Below are 25,277 nucleotides of genomic sequence, written 5' to 3'. Positions count from 1 at the left end.
TTCTCACTCCTCCATTCCTCTTCTAAGCTCACCTCTAGTATTTATTTACCTCATGCGGCCTTTTCTTAACATCTTTTAGCACTCTCCATGGGAAAAAAATAATACAACTTTGTCTGAATACTAGTGACTATGAAGGTCATTTCCTCTATCTCATGCCATAGGACCAAGTGATAAGCTCCAGCATGTGTATTCAGGATTCTTGGACTGTTTTCAAGTTTACCTCCCAGCCGGCCTACTCAACTCAAACTAGAGCTGCCATTCTGTGGGTAAGCTATTCAGAATTTCTCCTGATATTTTTTTCATATACCTCTGGATACATTCTGACTCAGTAATTGTCCTTTCAATTTAGTATTTTGTGAGTCATTAAAGAAAGCAAGAGCAGTGCTAGAGTAACTTTTCAGATCTTTCTATTTCCCAGTTATTTTTCCATTAGTGATAGGTTGCTTTTTATACAGTATGATTTACACTCAAAGTAAAAGTATTCTTCAGAAAATAGCCTTCCTCAAAAATAAACATTCTTCTAGAATGCGTCACAATTACCAGGAAGCTTTCATGACCTAAAGTTATTTGTTTTACTTTTATAAGTTATAAGTTATGGTAATTCAGCTGATTACCATAGAAACAAATTATATTATCAATAGCAATTTGGATAACAACTCTAGAAACTTTCAAGTTTTACATAGCAAACTAAAGGATTTTAGAAGAAAATGCTTTAAAAAAAAAAAAAAGAAAAAGGCTGCTCTGCCACTGCTCACTGCTGACAGCAATGGCTTTGGAACAAAAAAAAAAAAAAAGAAAAGAAAAGAATGCCCATGTTGATGGTACCAGTAGAAATATTTGGTTCTTTAAGCAGTGCTCAACATCATTCACCCAAAACCTTGAAATAAAGTGACCATATTATCTTAATATTAATAATACTAAGAAAAGAAAACAATGGGCATGGGCAAACATACTTCCTAGACTTTAGAAAAGTGCATTATGACAATGTTTGGGGGAAAACAGATATTCTATATGGATTTTTATCTATACTTCATCTGTTCAACATTGTATCAAAGACTCGATAAACACAAAGTGAGAATACTTATCAAAGATGCACATGGTCATATATCTGAAGGAAGAGTAAGTATCATAAATGATAGGCTCAACATTCAAAATTATCTTTGCAACCCAGAAATGTAGGATGGGATCCCCAACATGTAGGTAAGGACATGAACACAAAGTCCTGCATTTATACTGAAAATTAATTACATAAGATAATATGCAAAGGCCGTACCAGACAGAAGTTGAGATATTTAAGATCTTATTAAGAATTGTAAATTTTAGTTAAATACAAGCTTAACATATAAGCCAGTGATATACTGCCAAATATAATATTGCCACCAAAAAAAAAATTAATTAAATTTTAGACTAAATTAATGGAACCAGAACATCCAGAATACAAAAGATTACATAGCCACACTGCATTCTATGCCAGTCAAGCGAAGCAGAGTGAAGAGTTGGAGTTAAGCAGACCTCAGTTCAAATTCTGATTTGGGGGGGAGAACCAAGATGGTGGCATAGGCAAACCCCTGTACTCACTGCCTCCCACAACCACATCAAAATTACAACTAAAATACAAAACAACCATCATCCAGAACCACCAGAAGACCGGCTGAATGGAAGTCCTACAACTAGAGAAATAAAGAAGAAAGCACACTGAGACTGGTAGGAGGTGCGAAGGTGTGGAATGGGCTGGTCTGGCACCCATGTGTGCCCCTTTTTTAATTGGGAGGGAGATTGTCTCTGTGGAGGCTGACCAGAGGAGCAAGGGGTCCCAAGCCCACACCAGATGCCTAGCCCAGGATTCCAGAGCTGGGAAAAGAGTCCCTACGGGCAGTAAGAACTACGGGCTTTTAAAAAACAGTGCAGATTGTGGCTGAGTGACACACAGGCTGCTAGAGACCCAGCTGCTCCTCTTAAAAGGCATTTACCACAAACTACACTTACAAGCTCCCGCTACCTCTGAGCTCAGTGCCAGGCAAAGCTCTGGGGGACCCAGACACATATGAGGAGACACTGGACTGTCTAGTATCTGAGCAGAAACTTAGGGGCAGCTTTCTTCCAGAAGGAGGTGCTCATGGGGTTCATTGTTCCCCTGCTGGAACCTCCCCAGTTGCAGGGCTGACTGGCAGCCATTTCTGTTTGCTCAGCCCTGGTGATTCCCTGAGATCCTGCCCCACCAATTTACAACCCCACCCAAGCTGTGAGCAATGGCTTTTATGTATTAATGGCTGTCCTTGCTCAGGCTAAAAACCTGTCAAACAAGCTGCAGCTGGGTCAGAGAGTACCAAACCTATCAATAAAAGGCCCAAGACCCAGTACCAGCACCAGCCTCCCTTGCTTCACTGCTGGGCCTCATCTGGGCACCTCCAAACCTGATACAAAGAAGAGGAATCTAAAGATCTCACTGAAGCTCCTGCTGGGTGGCCCCAGGCAGTGGCTGACTTTACACCTTCCTGGAGACCCAAGAGCCAGTATACCTAGTGGTCAGTGTGAGACCATACCAGATTACAACTCTTCACATCCATAAGTGACACACTCAAGGGGAAGACTCAGTGAACACCAAAGCCCCACTGAAGCAAGACCTGCTCCATAAGGGTGTCTCCTGCACAGGAGCTCTCCCACTGTAGTCACAGCTGGTCTCCACAGCCAATTGGCCTGGAGGTCAATTCCTCCCAGTGACACCAACAGCAACCAAGGCTCAACTACAACAAACTGTGCACACAGCCCACAAAGGGATGCACCTAGAGTGTCCACCTCAGGTGATTGGGGAGGCTGAGCCACTGGGCCCTTTAGGACACTTACTTACTATACAAGGCCACTCTATCAATTCAAGGAGACATAGCAGCTCTACCCAATACATAGAAACAAACACAGGGAAGCAGCCAAAATGTGGAGACAAAGAAACATGTAACAAATGAAAGAAATGGAAGAAGCAAACTACTGGATATAGAGTTCAAAACCACAGGTATAAGGTTACTCAATAATCTTCCAGAAACCTCCAAGGGACTTAGTGAGATTTTCAAGGATCTTAGTGAGAATGTCAAAAAATGAAAAAGGACCAGTCAGAAATTAAGCATACACTGATTGAAATAAAGAATAATATACAGGGATTCAACAGTAGACTAGAGGATCCCAAGAATCAAATCAATGATTTGAAATATGAGGAAGCAAAAAATACCCAACCAAAAGAGCAAAAAGAAAAAAGAATCCAAAAATATGAAGATAGTGTAAGGAGCCTCTGGGACAACTTCAAGCATACCAACATCTGAATTATGGGGGTGCCAGAAGAAGAGAGAGACTAAGACATTGAAAACCTATTTAAAGAAATAATGACAGAAAACTTCCCCTACCTGGTGAAAGACATAGACTTACAAGTCCAGGAAGCACAGAGAACCCCAAACAAGAGGAACTCAAAGAGGACCACACCAAGACACATCATAATTAAAATGCCAAGGGCAAAAGACAAAGAGAGAATCTTAAAAGCAGCAAGAGAAAAGCAGTTAATTACCTACAAGAGAGTGCCCATACAACTGTCAGCTGATTTCTCAACAGAAACTATGCAGGCCAGAAGAGAGTGGCAAGAAATATTCAAAGAGATAAATAACAAGAACCTACAAACAAGATTACTCTACCCAGCAAAGTTATCATTTAGAATTGAAGGTCAGATAAAGAGCTTAACAGACAAGAAAACGCTAAAGGAGTTCATCACCACCAAACCAATATTAAATGAAATGCTGAAGGGTATTCTTTAAGAAGAGGAAGAAGAAGAAAAAGGTAAAGATAAAAAATGTGAACAACAAAGTGGCAACAAATACGTATCTATCAACAATTGAATCTAAAAATCAAATGAATAAAAAATCTGATGAACAGAATAAATTGGTGAATGAAATAGAATCAGGGGCATGGAAATGAAACAGACTGATGATTCTCAGAAGGAAAAGGGTATGAGGGGGTGGGGGAAGAGATGAGACAAAGATCTTATATACATATGTGCATTACCTATGGACACAGACAATATGGTGGCAAGGGCCTGGGGTGAGGTGGGAACCAGGTGAAGGGGAGCTACAGGGGGAAAAAGAGGGACATCTGCAATAATCTCAACAATAAAGATTTTTTAAAAATCTGATTTGGTGCGTACTTATTAGTTGCAGAAGCAGAAGTGACAGTGAAAGTACCTCTGTAAGCCTCAATTTTTTCATCTATTGTTATTGTAAAGAGACATAAAAGACAGAGTGGTAAACTTGGCAAAGAAAACTTGCTTTCATACAGAAGAGATAACTGACTTACTCCATGTAAATCTCAAAAGTCAAACATTATGGGAATAACCAAAAAACATACTCTACAGTTCCACATGAAAAAATGATAACAGAACCTGTCATATAAGGAAAAGAGCTACTTGAGGATACAGTGAGTTTCCTATTCCTAGAAATATTCAAGCTAAGGCTAGATGACACAGTCACAATAAAATGATTTTAATATAGGCATCAAAGCCTACCAAATACAGGCTTTCTCTGACATTATATGAGGCAATATAATAAAGGCACAGGCCTTGTATTCAAACAGATACATCATTTAGAAAATGAAAAGATGACACAGAAAATATTTGAAAATAATATATGCAATAGAAATATAAAGAAAATTTTTATTACTTAATAAAAAAAACTAATAACCCAATTTAAAAATGAATAAAATATCTGAATAGACATTTCACCAAAGGAGATATACAAATTGCTAATAAGCACATGAAAAGATGCACAACATCATAGTCCTTTGAAAGAGATTCACAGATGCTAGAAGACCTCTGTGATGAGAACCTATCACTCCCAACCAAAGTGCTCATAATCTACTTTATCCTCCCTCCAATTGGCTTGCCCTTTAATTTTCCTGATTTAATCAACCATGTCATTTCCCTAATCCTCTAGTTTCTGACCCCTGTAATCTTTTACTCCTCTCTCTCTTCCTTTCCCTTTAAGTCACAAAATTTATCCACTTTGGCTTTAAAATGTCTCTTAGAATTACACCCTTCTTTACAATTCCAGTTAATAGTATATACCTCTTATCTGGATAATTAAAACAGTGCAAGCCAGCATCCACAACTCCAGACTCAGGGATCTCCAAGACATGCAGCATATCACTTTTAGAAGAAAAAAAAACCTTCATTTTTACTTTGTTTTCATTATATAATCTTTCAAACAGAGAAATGTACAAAGAATACCCATCCACGGCATGTACTCTCTCTCAGCTCTAACCTTTTATAACATTTTATAATCAGCTTGTTAAGTAAGTCAGACACACACAGAGAGAGAGCTTATAGGAGTTTTAACTGCACTGAATTTATACATTAATTTGGAGACAATTTCAAGATATTTAATCTTCCTTTTTATGACATTATGCATTTCTATGTAGGTCTTCTTTAATGTTTTTCAATAAAGGTTTATAGTGTCTTCTATTAAAATTTGGTATATTTCTTAGATTTATTCAAAGATACTATGGTTTTTGCTGGTATAATTTTTAATAATATGTTCTAAGTTGTCCATAGTTTGTAAAAAATGAGTCTGGTTTTGCTATATATAGCTTGACTTTAGCAATCTTGGCAAACCCTCTTGTCATTTCGAACCATTTTTTACTAGATGTTTATGAATTCATTATGTAACCAATTATACATCTGCTAATAAAAACAAATTTGTTGCCTTGGCTAGTGTGGCTCAGTTGGTTGGGCATTTTCCAATGCACAGAAAGGTTACTGGTTCAATTCCTGATCAGGGCACATGCCCGGGTTGTGGGCTTGATCCCTGGTAGGGTGCATGCAGGAGGCAGATGCTGTGCTATCACATAGATGTTTCTCACATAGATGTTCCTCTCTCACTAAAAATCAAAATCATTCTTTTAAAAAAATGTGTTTCTTCCTTCTTAATTCTTATATATTTTATTTACTTTTCTTATTTGTTGGAATACATAGGACTCTTGCATTTCTAACTGCCTTACAATCAGAGACAATGGCTGCCTTTTTCTAGATTACCTTTTCAAAGATGTTTGTATATTAAACAGTCTTAGAAGATAGAGATAGTACCTCCCTCCAGAGCAAAGAGTAGGCATGCTTAGTATCCTATATAATAAATACAGCATTTTCTCTAGAATACAGGACAGGCCTGTTAATTTCTCATTATAAAAGATTCAGGGTTCCCGAATCTCAGGGTTCCCCTCCTGTCATACAACCCATTTCACATGCAAGTATCATTTAGCATTCTTCCTATTGTCCTGTGAGAACTGAGACTCAGCAAAACAGTTAAAAACATGTGCTAATGCTCTAGCCACAGATATTGCTGTGAAAAATAAACTGTTTTGTATCTGACACAGGAGTCTCATATCTTCTGCCAGCATCCATGCAACTCTGGCAGGCTACCTTGTTAGTTTGCATGTAGGGTAAAACCTCAGACCCTTCACAATTTTTTTTTTTTAATATATTTTATTGATTTTTTACAGAGAGGAAGGGAGAGAGATAGAGAGTTAGAAACATCGATGAGAGAGAAACATCGATCAGCCGCCTCCTGCACATCTCCCACTGGGAATGTGCCCGCAACCCAGGTACATGCCCCTGACCGGAATCGAACCCGGGACCCTTCAGTCCGCAGGCCGACGCTCTATCCACTGAGCCAAACCGGTCCCGGCCCTTCACAATTCTTGATAGTATTGTGCCCACTAGTATCTCCAGTACAAAGGTACTGGAGGGCATTATTGGCTTCTTCTTGACTTTAAAAGGAATGCTTCTAACATTTCACCATATGCATAAGAATTAATTTAGATTCTTGGTAGATATCTTGATGGATACTCTTTTTCAGATTACGGGGAGTGGTTAAAAATTTCTAACTCACCAGCTGGTGTGGCTCAGTAGTTGAGCACTGACCCATAAACCAAGAGTTCACAGTTTGATTTCTGGTCAGGGCACATGCCCAGATTGTGGACTCAAACCCCAGTAGGGGGCATGCAGGAAGCAGCCAATTGATGGAGTTTCTCTCTCAGTAATGTTTCTATCTCTCTACTCCTCTCCCTTCCTCTCTCTAAAAATCTATTTTAAAAAAAAAAAACATTTTAAAAAGTCCTAACTCATTTGACTTGGGAAATTGTTGCCTATTCTAAAGAATTGATATAGCTTTCAAAAATGGATCTCCTTAGAATCAAAAATAAGGAAGGAATCCCTAGGAGGGAGTTACTGGAATTTCAGGTAAAAGAGTTATTCATTATGTCCTCATTTGACATTCTTGGCCCTAATCAATCAGAGATCAGTGCCATCCCTAATGTCAATGTTTATGAACCCCTCCCCCAATTTTTAAAAATGTTCTCTAGAGCATGGGTTGCAGGCTCTTTCTATAAAGAATCAGACGGTAAATATTTTAGTTTTGTGCATACAGCCTCTGATGCAACTACTCAACTCTGCTGTTGTAATGCAAAAGCAGCTAAAGACAATACATAAATAAATGGGCACGGCTGTGTTCCAATAAAACTTTATAAAAACAGGTGGTGGAGAGATTTGCCTTGCAGGCTATATACTCTGACGACTCCTGCTCTAGAGGAATGAGTAAAGAATAGAATACCCTCAAATTTCACAGATAAGGAAACTAGAGACAGGGATAAAGTGATTTGCTCAGCATTCTGTTTGCGTGGTGTTTTGTACCAAACAAAGATTATAACCCTGGCCTCCTAACTGCTGGTGCTCTTCCCATATCACCCAGCAGAATAAGTGACACCCTGGCAGAATGTGCCTCTGCAAGTATCTTTATCCATTTTTACTAAGTGTATGCAAATATATATGGATACTTGGCAGATGTCCATGAATATTCAAGTCTCTGTTCCAGTTCCCTCATCTGAGGTCTGAAGGATTTCTCTACTGTTACATCATTCCCAGATGGAGACACCATTGTTCCATCACAAGAATGTTCATGAAAACAAGCAATACAATTGAGTTGGAGGCTGAAACCAGAAGCAAAGACTTCCCACAATAACTCAGCATAAATCATTCTTCAGCTAAATATTTCTAAGGCTGTCCCTACAGTATTGACCACAGCCCTGATTTTTCATCTGTACACCATGACTCATAACCAATTTGAAGTCTATTTTCAAGTGAGAGTTCCTGCAGAATTGGATCTAATTTATACAAAGTAGCAGAATGTATCATAACTACTTCTTTTATTTTATCTGCAATTGCTGAAATTCTATCCACAAATACATTTTTGCACTGATTCTTCATAAAAGTGCTAAATAATTTACCTCATGGAAGGACTGTGTAATCATAAGTAGCTCTTAGTAGGGATACACATAGCATGAAGTAAAGCATTAGTTCTTAGGATGAGACAAGAACTATTACATAACCAACCTTGGCCAAAACAAGATATTTGCTGGTTTACTAAGTGTCTCTGGGCCATTTTTACCCACATTTGGTGCCATTTTTCACACACTGGTAAAAGACCAGACTACATTAACTAAATGTCTTCCAACTCCAAAATTTACTTTGGCTTAATTCAGAAGAAAAAAAGAGAGAGAATGCTACATCCTGGAGAAATCCCCACAGAAGATGAACTCGGCATGAAGAACAGACAGAATTCAGATTATGGAAAGAGAAAACAGAGATACATAAAGAAAAAAGGTAGATCTGCACCAATGGGCTCCTCTCTTCCTCCTCACATCTAAATAGTAAAAACCACTCAGAAACTCTAGGATCATCCCATTATCAAGTGGCTCCTAAAGAGGCAACCTTGTAAGAAATGGTTCAGAATTTACTTTACCAGAGCAGCAATCATGAATGCCAATTAGAGCCGATAGCCTGACATATTTGGTCATTGTGCAGCAATAATTTTCGATGACAATTTCCATTAGAATCTGATGTATTCAAATCTTTTGGAGCTAACTAAATAATAGGCAAGAACAGGAAGCCAACAATTACACTTAATTCATGCTTTTTGATGAATAAGAAAAAAATACTTAAGCACTGGATTAGAGTCAGTCACACTGAAGTTCATTCTGTGCCTGAAAAACTAAAAGCTTTGAGAGTTGGTTTTCCCCCAACTCTCTGTAGACTGGCTAGGACTAGAATGTATATATCATTTAAGTATACTATCAGTTCTCCAAAGGATAATGTGTAATACAAAGATACATAATACTAAATATCAAAATCAACCAAAACCAAAACAGAGTTCTAAAGAAATTAAAACAAAGGTTTAGACATCTGAACTTTTAATAAGGACTTGTCCAGCAACATCATTTTCTTGCTTAACTTGGAAGCAAACCAAATTTCCTTATGTGGATGGCTTTGGAGCCTCCTAGTGGCAGCCTCAGGGGACCCACAGAATTAGTTCTAGAAAGGACCAGGCTTTCAAGGGAGTGTTAGTTATATGCTGGTAATAATTCAAACAAACACATCAGCTCCTACAATGTGCTCAACACACTATATTGGACACTAGGAATTCAAAGATTAATAAATATTGGTCCCTACCCTTATGGAGCTCACAGCCTGAAATAACAACAAATAAGAACAGAAATAATTCTAAAACAATGTAATAAGCACTTATAATCTGCATACTTAGGGAAAAGAGATAAAGTCAGAAGTGTGTAAAAAAGGGGGTTGAGTTCGTAACCAAATCTTTATTGAAGGATAAGTAGAAGTCTATCTGATGGAGACTCCAAGTACATTATATATTTTCATGCCTTTGCTAATTTTGCTTCCTGTTTGAAATATTCCCTTTTCCACATACCATAATTAGAATACTAAGACTAGAGTATAGTAGGGTGGCAAGAAACCTGGAGAAATAAGCTGGGAACAAACAAATGAGTGCCTTTATGGTTTGAAGTTTATTTCCAGGCTCTGAAGAGATGTCAGAGGCTCTGTACCCAGAGAAGTGATCTACCGAAAACTATACATGAGACTAATAGCAGAATGAGGAATATGTTAAGAGAGCTGGGAAGCAGAGACACCCATTAATATATCACTAATGGTCCAGGAGAGAGGTAAGATGGGTTGGCAATACAGCAATAGCAAGAAAGAGTATTCCAGAGTTAAAGATGGCTATACCTGATAGCCAAATAAATATGTGAGATTAGACTCAGAAAAGAACAAAAAATAATACAAAGCTTTCCTTAAGACACAAGGTAGAAAGTGATGCCATTAACCATGGTAGGGGACACAGGAGAAGTTGAGGGGATAAGGAATAATGAAAAACCTTACTAAATTTTATTTGGGGTACATATTAGATATGGGATTTATTTAAAAAAATCAAAAACACTAGAAGTATCTGCAAACTTCAAAAATCTGAAAAAAAATTATATTATAACCATCTCAAATAATCACAAGAGTTATGACCACTACTGAAATATTATTTCTTATTGATATTGGAAAAAGAACAATTACTTCCATTTTTGTAGATAACAACTTCAAATTGATCCACTATCAGCAAACTAAACCCTCATTAAACAATGACAATTTTCTAACAAATGCGAACATCTTATTCCCCTTACTTTTGTCCCTTTGTTTTATCCAAAAATACTAAACCTTCAAGGAACACCTTGATTTCCATATTTTTTAATATATATTTTTTAATTTCAGAAAGAAAGGGAGAGGGAGATAGAGATAGAAATATCAATGATAAGAGAAGCTGCCTTCTGCATACCCACACTGGGGATCAAGCCCCCAACCGGGGCATGTGCCCTGACCGGGAATCCATAGGTCAATGCTCAACCACTAAGCCACATCGGCCAGGCTGATTTCCGTCTTTGCAGAAAACTTTATCTATTATGTTAACATATCTGAACTCTCAGAGCACTTAGCATGGATAACATCCTATCTAATAAAAGACAAAAAGGGTAATTAACCGTACCTCCACTACGCTTCCCATTGGCTAATCAGGGCGATATGCAAATTAACTGCCAACAAAGATGGCGGCCGGCAGCCACGCAGCTGAAGCGAACATGAGGCTTGCTTGCTCCAGTGATGGAGGAAGCCAAGGTTCCCCGCCTGCTGCGGCCCAGTTCTGAGCTCCGGAAGCAACAATGTTTCAATTATAGAAGCTAAACAAACCCCAGATACCCGCTTTCAGCCGGCCGGGGCCTCAGAGCTGGGAGCGCCAGTAACAGCAACAATGTTTCAATTATAGTAGGTAAATAAATCACAGAATTAAAAAAAAAGAGAGAGAGAGGCTGGGAGCTTCAGTCACCCGCCAGCCTGAAAACGGTCCTCAGCCCCTCACCCAGACTGGCCAGGCACCCCAATGCGGACCCCAACCCTGAAGGGGGTGTGACCAGCTGCAAACAGCCACCAGCCCCTCACTCAGGCCGGTCAGGCACCCAAGCGGGACCCCCACCCTGACCTGGGACACCCTTCAAGGCAAACCAGCCGGCCCCCACCTGTGCACCAGGCCTCTATCCTATATAGTAAAAGGGTAATATGCAAACTGACCCTAACAGCAGAAAGACTGGGAATGACTGGTCACTATGACACACACTGACCACCAGGGGGCAGACGCTCAATGCAGGAGCTGCCCTCTGGTGGTCAGTGAGCTCCCACATGGAGGAGCTCTGCTCAGCCACAAGCCAGGCTGATGGCTGCCAGTACAGTGGTGGTGGTGGGAGCCTCTCCTGCCTCCTTAACAGCTCTAAGGATGTCTGACTGCAGCTTAGGTCTGCTCCCCGCTGGCAAGTGGACATCCCCCAAGGGCTGCCAGGCTGCCAGAGGGATGTCTGATTGCCATCTTAGGCCCAATCCCCCGAGGAGCAGGCCCAAGCCAGCAGATGGTCATACCCCGTGGGGTCCCAGACTGCGAGAGGGCACAGTCCTGGCTGAGGGACACCTCCCCCCCCCCCCGAGTGCACAAATTTTTGTGCACCGGGCCTCTAGTTCTACTATATTGTCCTTTATGATTTGCTGAAGTATTAATGAAATTTAGTTGTTTCTCTAACTATATTTAAGTTCTTTAAGGAGTAAGACATGGACCTACTGCCCTCAGCCAGAAGTCAACTAATCATTTACTCCTCCTCCTTTACATTTCACAAATGATAAAACTGAGCCCATACATGTCAAATAACTTGGCCAGGGTTCACACAAACTTGTAGTAGATCTCAGAATGAAACCAGATACCCAGAGTTCTACTTCTATAATATTTCTATGCTTTCAGATGTCCCATAAGTATTTAGTGAACTTGTACTATTATGCTTCCTTTCCTATGGAGCACTTTTGCATCTCAATAGGATATTCAAATGCCAAAAGACTCAAATTAATGATTATTTAATGGCGGGATTATAAGCACCTTGGAAGGCAGAAAAAAAGATATTTGAGGACAGTGAGACATTCTGGGAAACTTAAAATCATATCACAAATTTTAGCATCCAGTCATGATGAAATAAGAGAAATTAGATTAACTCTCCTACCTTAAATAGCTTAAAAGAGAACCAGTATATGTGAAACAATGGTTCCAGGCATAGGAAGACAGAAAGCGCAGGACATTGATCCCTGAGGAAGGAAAAACAAAGAAGGTGAGCCCTGTGATGCCCTCTCTCACTACCTGGAAAGAGCTTTCAAGCTTTAGTACAGGACGGGGAACCCAAATAGGACTCAGCAGTCTTGCTGAATTGAGGAGGCAGAGTTCAGAATTAGGAGAGGCCAAGGCAACTAGAAGTTACAGAACAGAGTACAGAAGAGGTGGAGCTACACAAAAAGTAGGAGATCCAGAGATCTGCAGAGGAGGCACCTGACAACTCTGGGTAATGACCTGCCATATGTGAAAAAAATTACCAAGGCAAAAAAAAAAGAATGACCAGGAAGGAGTAAGTGAAAAAATCACCATAGTTTACATAGGATCATGTTCTGGGCACCCAGACTAAAATGACTTCATTATACACAAGGCATGGAGCACGAAGGGTATGGATGTCAAATGGTACTGCCTCAGAAAGGTATTGCTTCAACAGAGAAGCCAAATTAGCCATAGAAAGAAGACTGTTTTTGATCACCCTTACAAAGTTTAAAAATCAAACTGACTCCAAGGAATTTAATTTCATCACCCCCACACATAAAAAAAAATTTTTAATATCAAAATAGCCAGCATCCAACAATGTAAAATTCAAAATGTCTGACATCCAATTAAAAATTACCAAGCATACAAAGCAGCAAGAAAATATGACCCATACAAAGGAGAAAAAATCAATAAATATAAAGACACAGAAATTATAAATAATGTAAGTAGTAACCAAAGATATGAAAAAAAATTCAAATATATTCTATGTGTTAAAGATAAAAGAAAGCACAAGACTGAAAATTAGAAATATTTAAAAAATGGAATTTCTAGAAAAAATATATAGCTAAAATGAAAGTACACTAGATTGGATTAACAATAATTCAGACACTGCACAAACAATGATTAATGGAATTAAAGAGAGCAATAGAAACTATCCAAAATGACAAATATGGAGAGGAAAAAAGACTGAAAAATTTTAACAGAGCATCACTGAGCTATCGGACAATCTTAAGCAGCATAACATAGTAATTGGTGCCAAAAGGGATGAGAGAAGAAAAAGATTAAATACTTAAGAAAATAATGGTCAAAACTTTTAAATTACAGTCATGTGCTACGTAACTACTTTCAACAACAGACTGCAGTGATTCCATCTACATACATAAAAAGCTAAGCAACCATCCGACTGTCTGACCATCCAATAGGCATGACCCACACTGACCAGCAGGGGGAAGACTCTCAATACAGAAGATGCTGAGCTTCGGTGACGCACCCTAGAACCAGAGAGGAGGGAACCCAATTCCTCATAGGGTGCGTGATTCCACATTCAGCCATGGGTTATGTTGTTGCTGAGGCACTGTTGGCCAGAGTCTGGTTTACTGCCGAGCTGCAGTGACCGCATTCACCCTTCGAACCGCAGTGGCGCCCCAGATGCAGCCGGCTGGGGAGGGACCGCGGGAGGTTGGCTCCAGGGTGTGTCTAGCCCATCTCACCCAGTCCTGCCCCGCCAGCCACCTTCTAATTAATTTCCTTTCAATATGCACAAATCTGTGCACTGGGCCACTAGTAAGATTATAATGGAGGAGCATGGATGAAAAATGGATACTGTAATAAACCTGACAAGTCCAATGACTGCAAGTAACCTCACAGGGTAATCTGATCATAAATTCCTAACTGGGAAGGTCATGGTAGGTAGTCATGCCCCAGGCATATAACTTCTTTAGTAAAAGGTTTATCTTTGCCTTAAACAAGCCTTTCCATTGTCCTTGTACATCTAGGTTAATACACCTTTGAAATGTCAGAGTAATACCCTTTTCAGACCCCCAGAAGCATAACCACCCCCAAGAAAACATATAATTATCCTGTCTCCCACCTTCCTTACATTCCCTCCTTAATTCCAAATGCATAAAAGAAACTGTAAGCCCTAGCTGGTTTTGCTCAGTGGATAGAGCATCAGCCTGTGGACTGAAGGATCCCAGGTTTGATTCTCATCAGGGGCACATGCCTGGGTTGCAGCTCGATCTCTGGTAGGGAGCGTGCAGGAGGCAGCCAATCAATGGTTCTCTCTCATCATTGATGTTTCTATCTCTCTCTCCCTCTCCCTTCCTCTCTGAAATCAATAAAAATGCATTAAAAAGGGAAGAAAGAAACTATAAACTGCCATTCTCAGGAACACTTGAAATCTTGCTTCCCAGCAACTGTCATCAGTTTGGCTCAAATAAACTCATAAAATTTCGCTACAGGTTTGAATGTTTCTTATATCAACAGGAGGTATGCATGTTATTAAACTTCTTTTTTCCTGCTAATCTGTCTTTTATTACAAGATGTGTCAGCCAAGAACCTAGAAGGGTAGACATAAAATTATTTTTCCTCCCCTACAGACCAACAGGCCATACCATTGTGGATGGGGGTGGGGGGTGGGGGGGGGGGAGTTCTATAGAAAATAACCTCACAGAGCAATCTGACCATAAATTTCAAACAGGTCAGGTCATGGTGGGTAATCATGTCCCAGCCATATAACTTTTTAGTAAAAGGTTTATCTTTGTCTTAAGCCTTTATTTCCGTACTTCTAGGTTTAACACAACTTTGAAATAACAACCCTCAAGAAAGCATATAATATTGTTAACTATACCATAATCCAAATTCCTGCCTTGTTTTCTCCCATCTCTATGTAATCTTCCTTAATTTCCCTCCTTAATTTTAAATGCATAAAAGAAGCTGCAAAACTGTTATTCTCCAGAGAGTCCAGAGCATTTGAGATCTTGCTCCCTGGCATATGTCATCAGTTTGGCTCAAATAAACTCTTATAAAATTCTCAACTGTCATTTATGTTCTTATATTTATGTGTATTTGTTAAAACTGTAAAAAATATTCACAGATTATTTTGCCCAATATCTATGCAAGATGTATGGGTAGCTCAAACTACTCATGACCTGTTGTCTGTATGTAAGAGACTGGGCTGTCTCTCACATTTTAAGTGTATGTATACTGTGTATATAATATAGGAGCATTAAAATGGGAAATTGCACATGTTACCTTTCAGTTCTATCATGTTAGGAGGAAATAGTTGCCAAATAATGTTTAGATTAAGACTGGTTTAGATTTTTTTTTTTTAATTCTCTACAGGTTTGGATGTTTCTTAAATAACACCATACCACCTACATTTTTATAAGTGCACTCTATGATGTGTGCAGAGACAAAATCGCCTAAAGATGCATTTCTCAGAACCATTGTTAAATGGTGAATGACTATAGATTAAAACTATAAACCCATGCCCTAACTGGTTTGGCTCAGCAGATAGAGCGTCGGCCTGCAGACTGAAGGGTCCCAGGTTCGATTCTGGTCAAGTGCATGTACCTTGGTTGCGGGCACATTCCCAGTAGGGGGTGTGCAGGAGGCAGCTGATCGATGTTTCCCTCTCATCGATGTTTCTAACTCTCTATTCCTCTCTTTTCCTCTCTGTAAAAAATCAATAAAATATATATTTTTTTAAAAAACTATAAACCCAGAGAACCCCAAGAAAAAGAAACAGGAAGAACACCACAACACATCAAATTATTGAAAACCATACATGAAGAGAAAATCTTAAAAGTAGAACAAAAAGACATGTTAGATAGAGGGGAAAAATATACATATATATGTACGTATATGCCCCTGCCCACTGCCCGCCACCGCTGCAGCTGGGGCCTCTGCCAGTCTGCCTCGGCTCCCACCCGCTGCAGCTTTGTCCAGAAGGAAGGACGTCCGGAAGGATGTCTGGTCTAATTAGCATATTAAGCTTTTATTATTATAGATATATATATCTGCAGGCCCATCAGTAGACAAGTAGATAAAAAGGCTGTGGTACATTTACTAGTACACCATGAATACTATGCAGCTGTGAAAAAGGAGCATCTCTTATCCTTTGAGACAGCATGGAGGGACCTGGAGAGTATTATGCTAAGCGAAATAAATCAATCAGAGAAAGATAAATATCATATGATCTCACTCATATGTGGAATCTAATGAATAAACTGATGAACAAAATAGATCCAGAGACATAGAAGTATGGAACAGACTGATGAATCTCAGAGGGAAGGTGGGGGTGGGGATTAGGGAGAGATTAACCAGGGAATTTACATGCATATATTTATAGCCCATGGACACAGACAATACTGTGGTGAAGGCCTGTGTGGGGTGAAGGGGGTCAATGGGAAAAAAAGGCACGGGGACATCTGTAATACTTTCAACAATAAAGATAAATTTTTAAGAAAAGGATGGGGAGGAAGCGGATAAAGAGAAATTTTTTTACAAAACCATTTGCAAAGGCTGTCACTTGTTCTATCCACTCACAAGGTAATTCCTCACCTAAGTCTAATTGAGACCTACTAAATACACTTGAGACATCATCAAAATACATTGGAAAATAGCACTGTTATTATCTCCCAGTGCTTTAGAACTTCAGAAAGAGAAAGTTTAATAAAGCCACTGCAATAAAAGGAAGTTTGGGAGTAAAGTAAGATTCAAACAGGACTTGGAAGGCGGGGTAAATCTGGGATTTTAAAAAAAGCGAGCCTTTGGACATGTGAAATAATTTGTTTAAATATTTTTAGAATATCGAAATGGAAATTCATTTGCAGAGATGAGAAGTTATCCTTGGGAAAAGCCCCTGATTTCCATACAGATTCATATGAACTAGCTTCTGTGCTCAAGACTTCCTAATTCTGAGAACTGGAAATTCCACACTCCCTTCTCTCTGCAAGAGTCCTATTTCCCCACATGACTTTTCCCCCTTTTAGCACAAGAGACATCTCACAAATTAACTTCTGCCACATGCAGCTGGCACCAAAGCAAACCAAGCTGTGGGGTGGCTGACCCAGAATTACTGATGAATGTTCAAAGTAAACATGTTTTCAGCCAATCTGGAATGGTATATTTCTAAGAGGACAGAGAGCTCTTAAAATTAATTAACTCATCCGGACAAACTGTCCATCCAGTGGAAGTTTTTCAGTAATGAATATCAGACCACAGATCTTCCTGCAGCTGAGCTTGTTTATCATTCAAGGAGACTGCTTCTGCATGTTTCATGGATAACTTCATGATTTTTATTTTTACTGGCTTCTGGTTTCTTATATTTATATAAACAGGCCAAGAAAGCAAAACACACAAGTTTAAATGGAAGATCCCACAGTTCCCCAAAAGGCAGAGACACCTATCTTTCTCTTCTTTTCGAAATGTCAGAGTAGACAACTGAGGAGAAAAAGACCCCATGTTTGGGAGAAGAGGAGAGGGCCTCATTAAAAAAACTTACTTAAGTGGTTTTGTCAATTGCAGAAATTCTAATAAAGTGCTTTCTAATGCAAAGACTGAGTGGGGAGTTGTACACAAAATGACATCAGACCCACATGAAGACTGCAGCTTAACCCTAAATTAAGAAGTGCCAAAGTTAGCGTCCTGAAAGAACTCAATTAAATGGTCCATGCCAAGTCTGTTTTTTTCTGTTGTTTTGTTGACTGTTTATTTTTATTTACATAGAACATAATCTTCTGAATGATCTCTGTGACTCTGAATGGAGCAGTACATCTTACATGGGTACTTTTGGGGATAGAGGGAAACCTTTGAAATATCCAAGAATGTCTTGCCTTCCTTTGAATTAATCAACCACACTGCCTGATGGGGAGTTCTTACTATTCTCTTAGTAACAGGGGGCCCAAGAGATGCTCTGGCCAGCTTAGGAAGCAGACAGAGTGCCTCCAACTCTCTGAGAACTAGCCTCTGTAGATCTTTTGTTACCCCACATGAATCTACCCACATGAATGAACCTTCCCAATGGAGTTTTTCTAACTTCATTCAGTACAAAGTCCTTCATGCCACAGATCACTTTATGGGCCAATCATATGATGACTCAATAATATACCATGCAAATGTACTATAGAATTACTAATGTAAAACATAAATCTGACAAAAGTGAAGGAGATAAAGAGGAGATAGCTTTACATAGACTCAAAACTACCTTGGCATAACACTACTAAAATGTACACTTAAAAATGGTTAAGATGATAAATTTTTTCCCAAGGTCACAATAATTTATTAGTAGCTAAAGAGATGTTTCTGGACTAAGAAAAAAAATAAACATTCAAAAACAACAATACAAAACAAAGACCTACTAACCATAATCTCTCACACAACTCACCTATGTTTCTGAATCTCAGACACCTCATTCTAAAAGATGAGTAGTAATACTTTTCTCACAGGGTTTTATAAATATTTAAATAAAACAAAATACAGTAAACATTTTGCACAGTATCTGGCACGTAGTAAATATTCAAAGATATCAGTTTCCATCAGTTTGAATGTCCTTACTTTCCTCGTAATTAATATATATATATATATATATATATATATATCCATCCCACGTTCAAAGGCTGTTAAATCATGTTGTTTACCTATATCTTCAGAAAAAAATCACTTCTACTGTCATGGTAAACAACCTGCTTCCCTATTTATAATGGTCTGGCCCTCTAGCAACTTCAGCGTGAAATTATAGCTAATTTGCCTACAAACGTCAGGTGGTCATAATAATCTGGCCACTCAGTGTATATCCATTAATCAAAGCTTTATCTACTGTGTGGTTCTCCACCATTTTAAAAAGATGGGTATGGAAGAAATAAAATGAACTCCACATTCAAAGACCTTACAATTGAGTTAAGATGCCAAAAAGAGTCACAGTGAACACTTTAAAATCCTATTTTACTCATATAATAAACTTTAGAGTTTTATAAATAACATAAATCTTTATTATAGCAAAAACACTTATCATGAGATCAAATCTCTTAAAATTTAAAGTATACAATATAGTGTTATTACAGCAGATGTTACACAATGTTGTACACCACATTTCTCTAAAACTTAGTATAACATCTTCAAGAGTCATCCATGTTGTTGCATAGGTCAGGACTTCTTTTTTTTAAGGCTGAAAAATATACCATTGTATGTATACTAGTATACCACATTTTCTTTATCTACTCATCCATTGATAGACATTTAGGTTGTTACCATATTTAGCTAATGTGAATAATGTGGCAATGAACATGGGCGTGCACATATCTCAATATCCTGATTTCAATTCTTTTGGATAGATATCCAGAAGTGTTGCTGGGTTTTATGGTATTTCAATTGATAATTTTTTGAGAAAGTTCTATATTGTTCTCCATAGTGGCTACAGTATTTTACATTCCCATCAATGCTGTACAAGGTTTAATTCCTCACCAACACTTACCTTTTGTTTCTTTGATAATAGCCATCTTAAAGGAATGAGGTGATATCTCATTGTGGTTTTGATTTGCATTTCTTCGATGATTAGTAATATTGAGCATCTTTTCACATACCCTTGGCCATTTATATGTCTTCTGTGGAGATATGTCTACTCAAGTCCTTTACCAAGTTTTTAATTGGGTTATTAGTGGTTTTTCTGCAATTAAGTTGAAGGAGTTCCTTATATTTTAGCTATTAACCCCTTATCAAATATATGATTTGTAAATATTTTCGCCTATTCCACAGGTTGCCTCTTTACTATTCTTTCCTTTGCTGTGCAGGAACTTTTAGTTCGATATAGTCCCACTTGTCTTTTTGGCTTTTGTTGCCTGTGCTTTTGCTATCATATCCAAGAAATAATTTATAAGACCAAGATCGTGAAGTTTTTCCCATTTTCTTCTAGGAGTTTTACACTTTCAGATCTCATGTTTAACTCTAATTTATTTTCATTTGACTTTTTGCATAGTATCAAATAAAGGTCCAATTTAATTTCTTTGCCTATGGATAATGAATATCCACTTTTTCCAACACCATATGTTGAAGAGGCTATCCTTTTGCCATTGTATATTTTTGGCACCCTTGGTGAAAATCAGTTGACTATATCTGCATGGATTTATTTTTGGGCTATTCTGTGCCATTGATCTATATGTCTGTTTTATGCTAGTGTCATACTCTCTTATTACTGTAGCTTTGAAATATATTTTGAAATCAGAAAGTGTGATGTTCCCAGCTCTGTTATTCTTTCTCAAAATGGTTTTGGCTATTTGAGGTCGCTTCTGGTTCCAAATTAATTTTAGGACTGTTTTCCTATTTTTGTATAACAATAGATACCAGATGCCGCTGGGATTTCAGTAGGGGTTGCATATAATTTGTAAATTGCTTTGGGTATTATGACTATTTTAAAATATTAAATACTCTAATCCATGAACACAGGATGTCTTTTCATTTATGTGTGTCTTCTTTAATTTCTTTAGTCAATGTTTTATAGTTTTCAGTGGACTCCTCTTTCACCTATTTAGTTAAATTTATTCCTGAGCATTTTGTTCTTTTTGATGTTATAATAAATGAGATTGTTTTCTAATTTCCTTTTTCCGATAGCCCATTGTTAGTGTATAGAAATGCAACTCATTTCTTATGTTGATTTTTGTGTCCTACAACACTACTGAATTCATATATTAGAGCTAAGATAGTAAATTGTTTTTATATGTTTTTGCCACAATTTTAAAAAAAAAACTACATGGGCAGATAGTGACTCATTACTATTAGTCACTGACTTGTTGAAATGTTTTCCATATACTAGTATAGCAAAATGATAGGTGCCTAGAAACATGGTATCAAATATTTTGTAAATAATTCCAAGCCCCTGTTACCAGATTTATCTTTAGGAGGTACAATACTGTGCTGCTGATTTTTAGCTCTAAAACTGATGCTCCCCACATGTCTATTAGAAATGTACTTGGAAGTGTTTTACCAGATAAAATAATGCTTTGGAGTCAAAGTGATCTGAGTTCTGTCCTAGCTCTGCCAAATACTAGCTGTATGATCTTGAACAAGTTATATAATAGCTCTGAGCCCTGAGTTTCCTCCTCTATGCAATAATAAAAATGGTACCTATCTCATAAGTTGTTTGAGAGAATTAAATAAAATAGTAGGTATAATGTGGGTACAATGTCTAGCTCATATGAAATGTTTCATAAAAGTCATCAATAATAAAAATAGCCATATGATCATAACAACACCGATGATGATGATTAACTGGGCCATCCATTCACTCATCTAAGCCCTATTTATAAACAAGAACATACAACTGTAGGATAATAGAGCAGGTTTAAGAGTGCAATATTAGCTACAGGAAAGATTTTCTTCCTCTACCAGTATGTGTTAACTAGATTCATACATACACTGAGTGGCCAGATTATTATGACCACCTGACATTTGTAGGCAAATTAGCTATAATTTCGCGCTGAAGTTGCTAGAGGGCCAGACCCTTATAAATAGGGAAGCAGGTTGTTTACCATGACAGTATAAGTGATTTTTTTCTGAAGATATGGGTAAACAACGTGATTTAACAGCCTTTGAACATGGGATATATTTGAACGTAAGTGGCCAGATTATTATGACCACCCCATCAGTAATTCGTTGGGCCACCTTTTGCCTTCAATACTGCAGCGATTCTTCTTGGCATTGACTCCACAAGATGTTGAAAGGTGATGCAAGGAATGTGACACCATGCCTGATGAATAGCACTGTCCAGTTCTGTGAGATTTGATGGTTGTGGAACCAGCTGCCTGATGGCTCTTTTAACTTCGTCCCACAAATGCTCAATTGGATTGAGATCTGGTGATTGTGGGGGCCACCTAAGCAAGGTAAAGTCTCCCTCATGTTCTTGAAACCACTCCTGCACAATACGAGCACCGTGGCATGGCACATTGTCTTGCTGAAAGAAGCCATCTCCATTGGGATACGCCAGTGATGGCGAACCTATGACACGCGTGTCAGAGGTGACAGGCGAACTCATTTTTTTGGTTGATTTTTCTTTGTTAAATGGCATTTAAATATATAAAATAAATATCAAAAATATGTCTTTGTTTTACTATGGTTTCAAATATCAAAAATTTTCTATATGTGACATGGCACCAGAGTTACATTAGGGTTATTCAAAATGCTGACACGCCGAGCTCAAAAGGTTCGCCATCACTAGGATACGCCATCAACATGATAGGATGAACCAGATCAGAAATGATACTTAGGTATGTTGTGCTATTCAGATGTTGTTCCACACGAATTAAAGGGCCCAAATCATGCCAGGAAAACATGCCCCAAACCATAACACTGCCCCCACCAGCTTGAAGGGTTGTACTCATGCATGTGGGGTGCATGCTTTCATGCTTTTTCCACCATATTCTCTCTGCCATCTGCATGATGCAACTGGAAACGTGATTCATAAGACCACATGACTTTTTTCCAATGCTCGACTGTCCAATCCTTGTGTTCCTGTGCGAATTGGAGATGTTTTCTCTTGGTAACTGCAGACAGCAAACAGGCCTTCGGCTTCCATATCCCATATGATGCAATGTACGGCTAATTTGCCTACAAACATCAGGTGGTCATAATAATCTGGCCACTCACGTTCAAGTATATCCCATGTTCAAAGGCTGTTAAATCACTTTGTTTACCCGTATCTTCAGAAAAAAGTCACTTCTACCATCGTGGTAAACAACCTGCTTCCCTATTTATAATGATCTGGCCCTCTAGCAACTTCAGCGCAAAATTATAGCTAATTTGCCTACAAACGTCAGGTGGTCATAATAATCTGGCCACTCAGTGTATGTCACACAGATATGCCATATATATACATATACATATACATATACATATACATATACATATACATATACATACATACATATCGGGGGAAGTCTCAAATACAAAAGTGTTTTCTGCCCAGGTAATAATAATTTGAAAACATTTTAACCACATTCTCAACTATTGAATTGTCTGACTTTATTTTGACTTTGGGTAGAGGAATCAGTTAAAAAAAAAAAAAAAGTAGAAGAGGGATTGTTTCTAATTGAAATGACAGAGCCAAAAACCTGCTATGCACTGACTAAATTTTTTTTAATTAAGTTTGACTCATGCTGATGCTATTAATCCCTCAGTTTATAAAGATTTTTTGGTCCCAGTAAATTCTCTTAAAAAAAAAAAAGGTCTCCCTTTCATGTTACAACTGGAGCACAAATTAATTGTAAAGGATACTATCCATATCAAATCAATTACTATGTCCTGTCAACTTTTCATTTGTAATAACTCTCTATCCTTTTCTTTCCCACTACTGATGCACTAATGTAGTCTATCCTCATCTCACTCCTGGATATCTTCACTAGCCTCTCTTTTGTCCCTTTGCAGCCAGGAATCTACCATTGTTCTATTCTGTCCTATGAGCCATAAGAAAAATCTTTCTAAAATATCACATAAAATTTTCTTAGTTACAACCCTTCCTCGACTCTCCATTGTCTAAAGAATAAAATACAAACCCTTTAACTTATCCCTCGAGTTAACTTTCAGAGAGTCTTCCACAGTCTAATTCCAATCCCAATCCATTTTCATCTCTCAAGAAAAGCCTTTCATAATAGGTTCCCAAGTGGCCTTGGTATATTGGATATATGATTGACCCAATGGTACATGATCATTATCTTTAGCTCATTAATTCCCAAATATTAAGCAGTTTGTGAAAAGAAAAAGAAAAAAAAATCCCTTCATTTCCAAATACCCTTGATGATGACTAAAAACCCCAGAAAAGGGATCAAAATTTAATATGCATAAAATTTAAAAACCACTCTATATTCCTTAATTCCCAAGAAAAGTTTACTTCGCAATCTAGCTCCCAGTTATTTCCAGAGGCCTTGCAACTTTTAAGAAACCAGAACTGCCAGAAGATGAGCATAATATTAGTCTCCATGGTGGTAACTCATCAGCCTAACAATGTCATCAAGTTTTCACAATGCTCACTTCTATATAGTCACCATAGCCCTCTCCTGTACTAGTATAGCAAATGAGGATGCTAGAGGAGCAAAGCAAGAACTGGAAGTGGAGGAATAAATCAGCTGCCAGGCTGGGAACAAAATTCAGGAATTCTACTCCCTCCTCATACCCAATTACTAAGAGTTGTCCATTTAGTTTTTGTCTGTTTTTAATTTTTTCCCTGCATTTTTTTCCTTCTGAATAAACAAACTATTTTGAAGGCAGCAAGACTCTCAAGATGTGAGAGCTCCCTCTTTACATGCAAATCACAGCTTCTTAAGACCTCTATTTTCCACAAGAGAATATTTTATAACATTAGACTCATAGGTTCTCTATAGATACTGGGGCTTTTCTGGTTAATGGTGATTGTAAGCAAAGATCCAGTAACAGCCACTGGAAGGACAACTACCCTCAAGTTAAGTGAATTAAAGATCTTTGTTTTCAATTTGCATGGATATCAGACCACAACAACCTAACCCATTCATTATTCTTTCAACAAATATTTATCAAACACCTACAATGTGCCAGGCCCTATGCATGGCACAGAATATATAGTGTTTTTAAAAATACCACCACACAAGCAGGCAGATTGATCCCACCTGAATGAAACCAAGGCAGTGGCATCTGACAGAGAGGAGCAGTGGATCCCTGAGAGCTTTAACACAGTACTATCTAGCAGGAAGCTGAGACGTGGCAGACAGAACAGTGGAGAGGGGACTCAGACCAGCTCCCATGGTACATTAAATACTCAGCTGAAGTAAACAAACTTCACTACTTCACTTTTTTTTATCTTTTACTTAAGAAACTAAAATATTTTCCTTCATTTTATTTTATTTTTTATTAGTATTATTGCTAGAGGCCCAGTGCACAGATTCGTGCACTGGTGGGGTCCCTTGACCTGGCCTGTGGGGATCGGGACGAGGGCAGCAG

General features: G+C 38.2%; 1 protein-coding gene across 1 annotated transcript in view; it reads right to left on the bottom strand.

Annotated features, from left to right (window-relative positions):
- HPSE2 (heparanase 2 (inactive)) overlaps positions 1–25,277 on the bottom strand; it is a 531,613-nt gene that overhangs the window by 475,025 nt on the left and 31,311 nt on the right. The window lies entirely within an intron of this gene.

This window comes from Myotis myotis, unplaced genomic scaffold (genome assembly GCF_014108235.1).
Source record: "Myotis myotis isolate mMyoMyo1 unplaced genomic scaffold, mMyoMyo1.p scaffold_m19_p_15, whole genome shotgun sequence".
Classification (NCBI taxonomy): domain Eukaryota; kingdom Metazoa; phylum Chordata; class Mammalia; order Chiroptera; family Vespertilionidae; genus Myotis; species Myotis myotis.
This window is presented reverse-complemented; position numbering and strand designations above follow the sequence as displayed.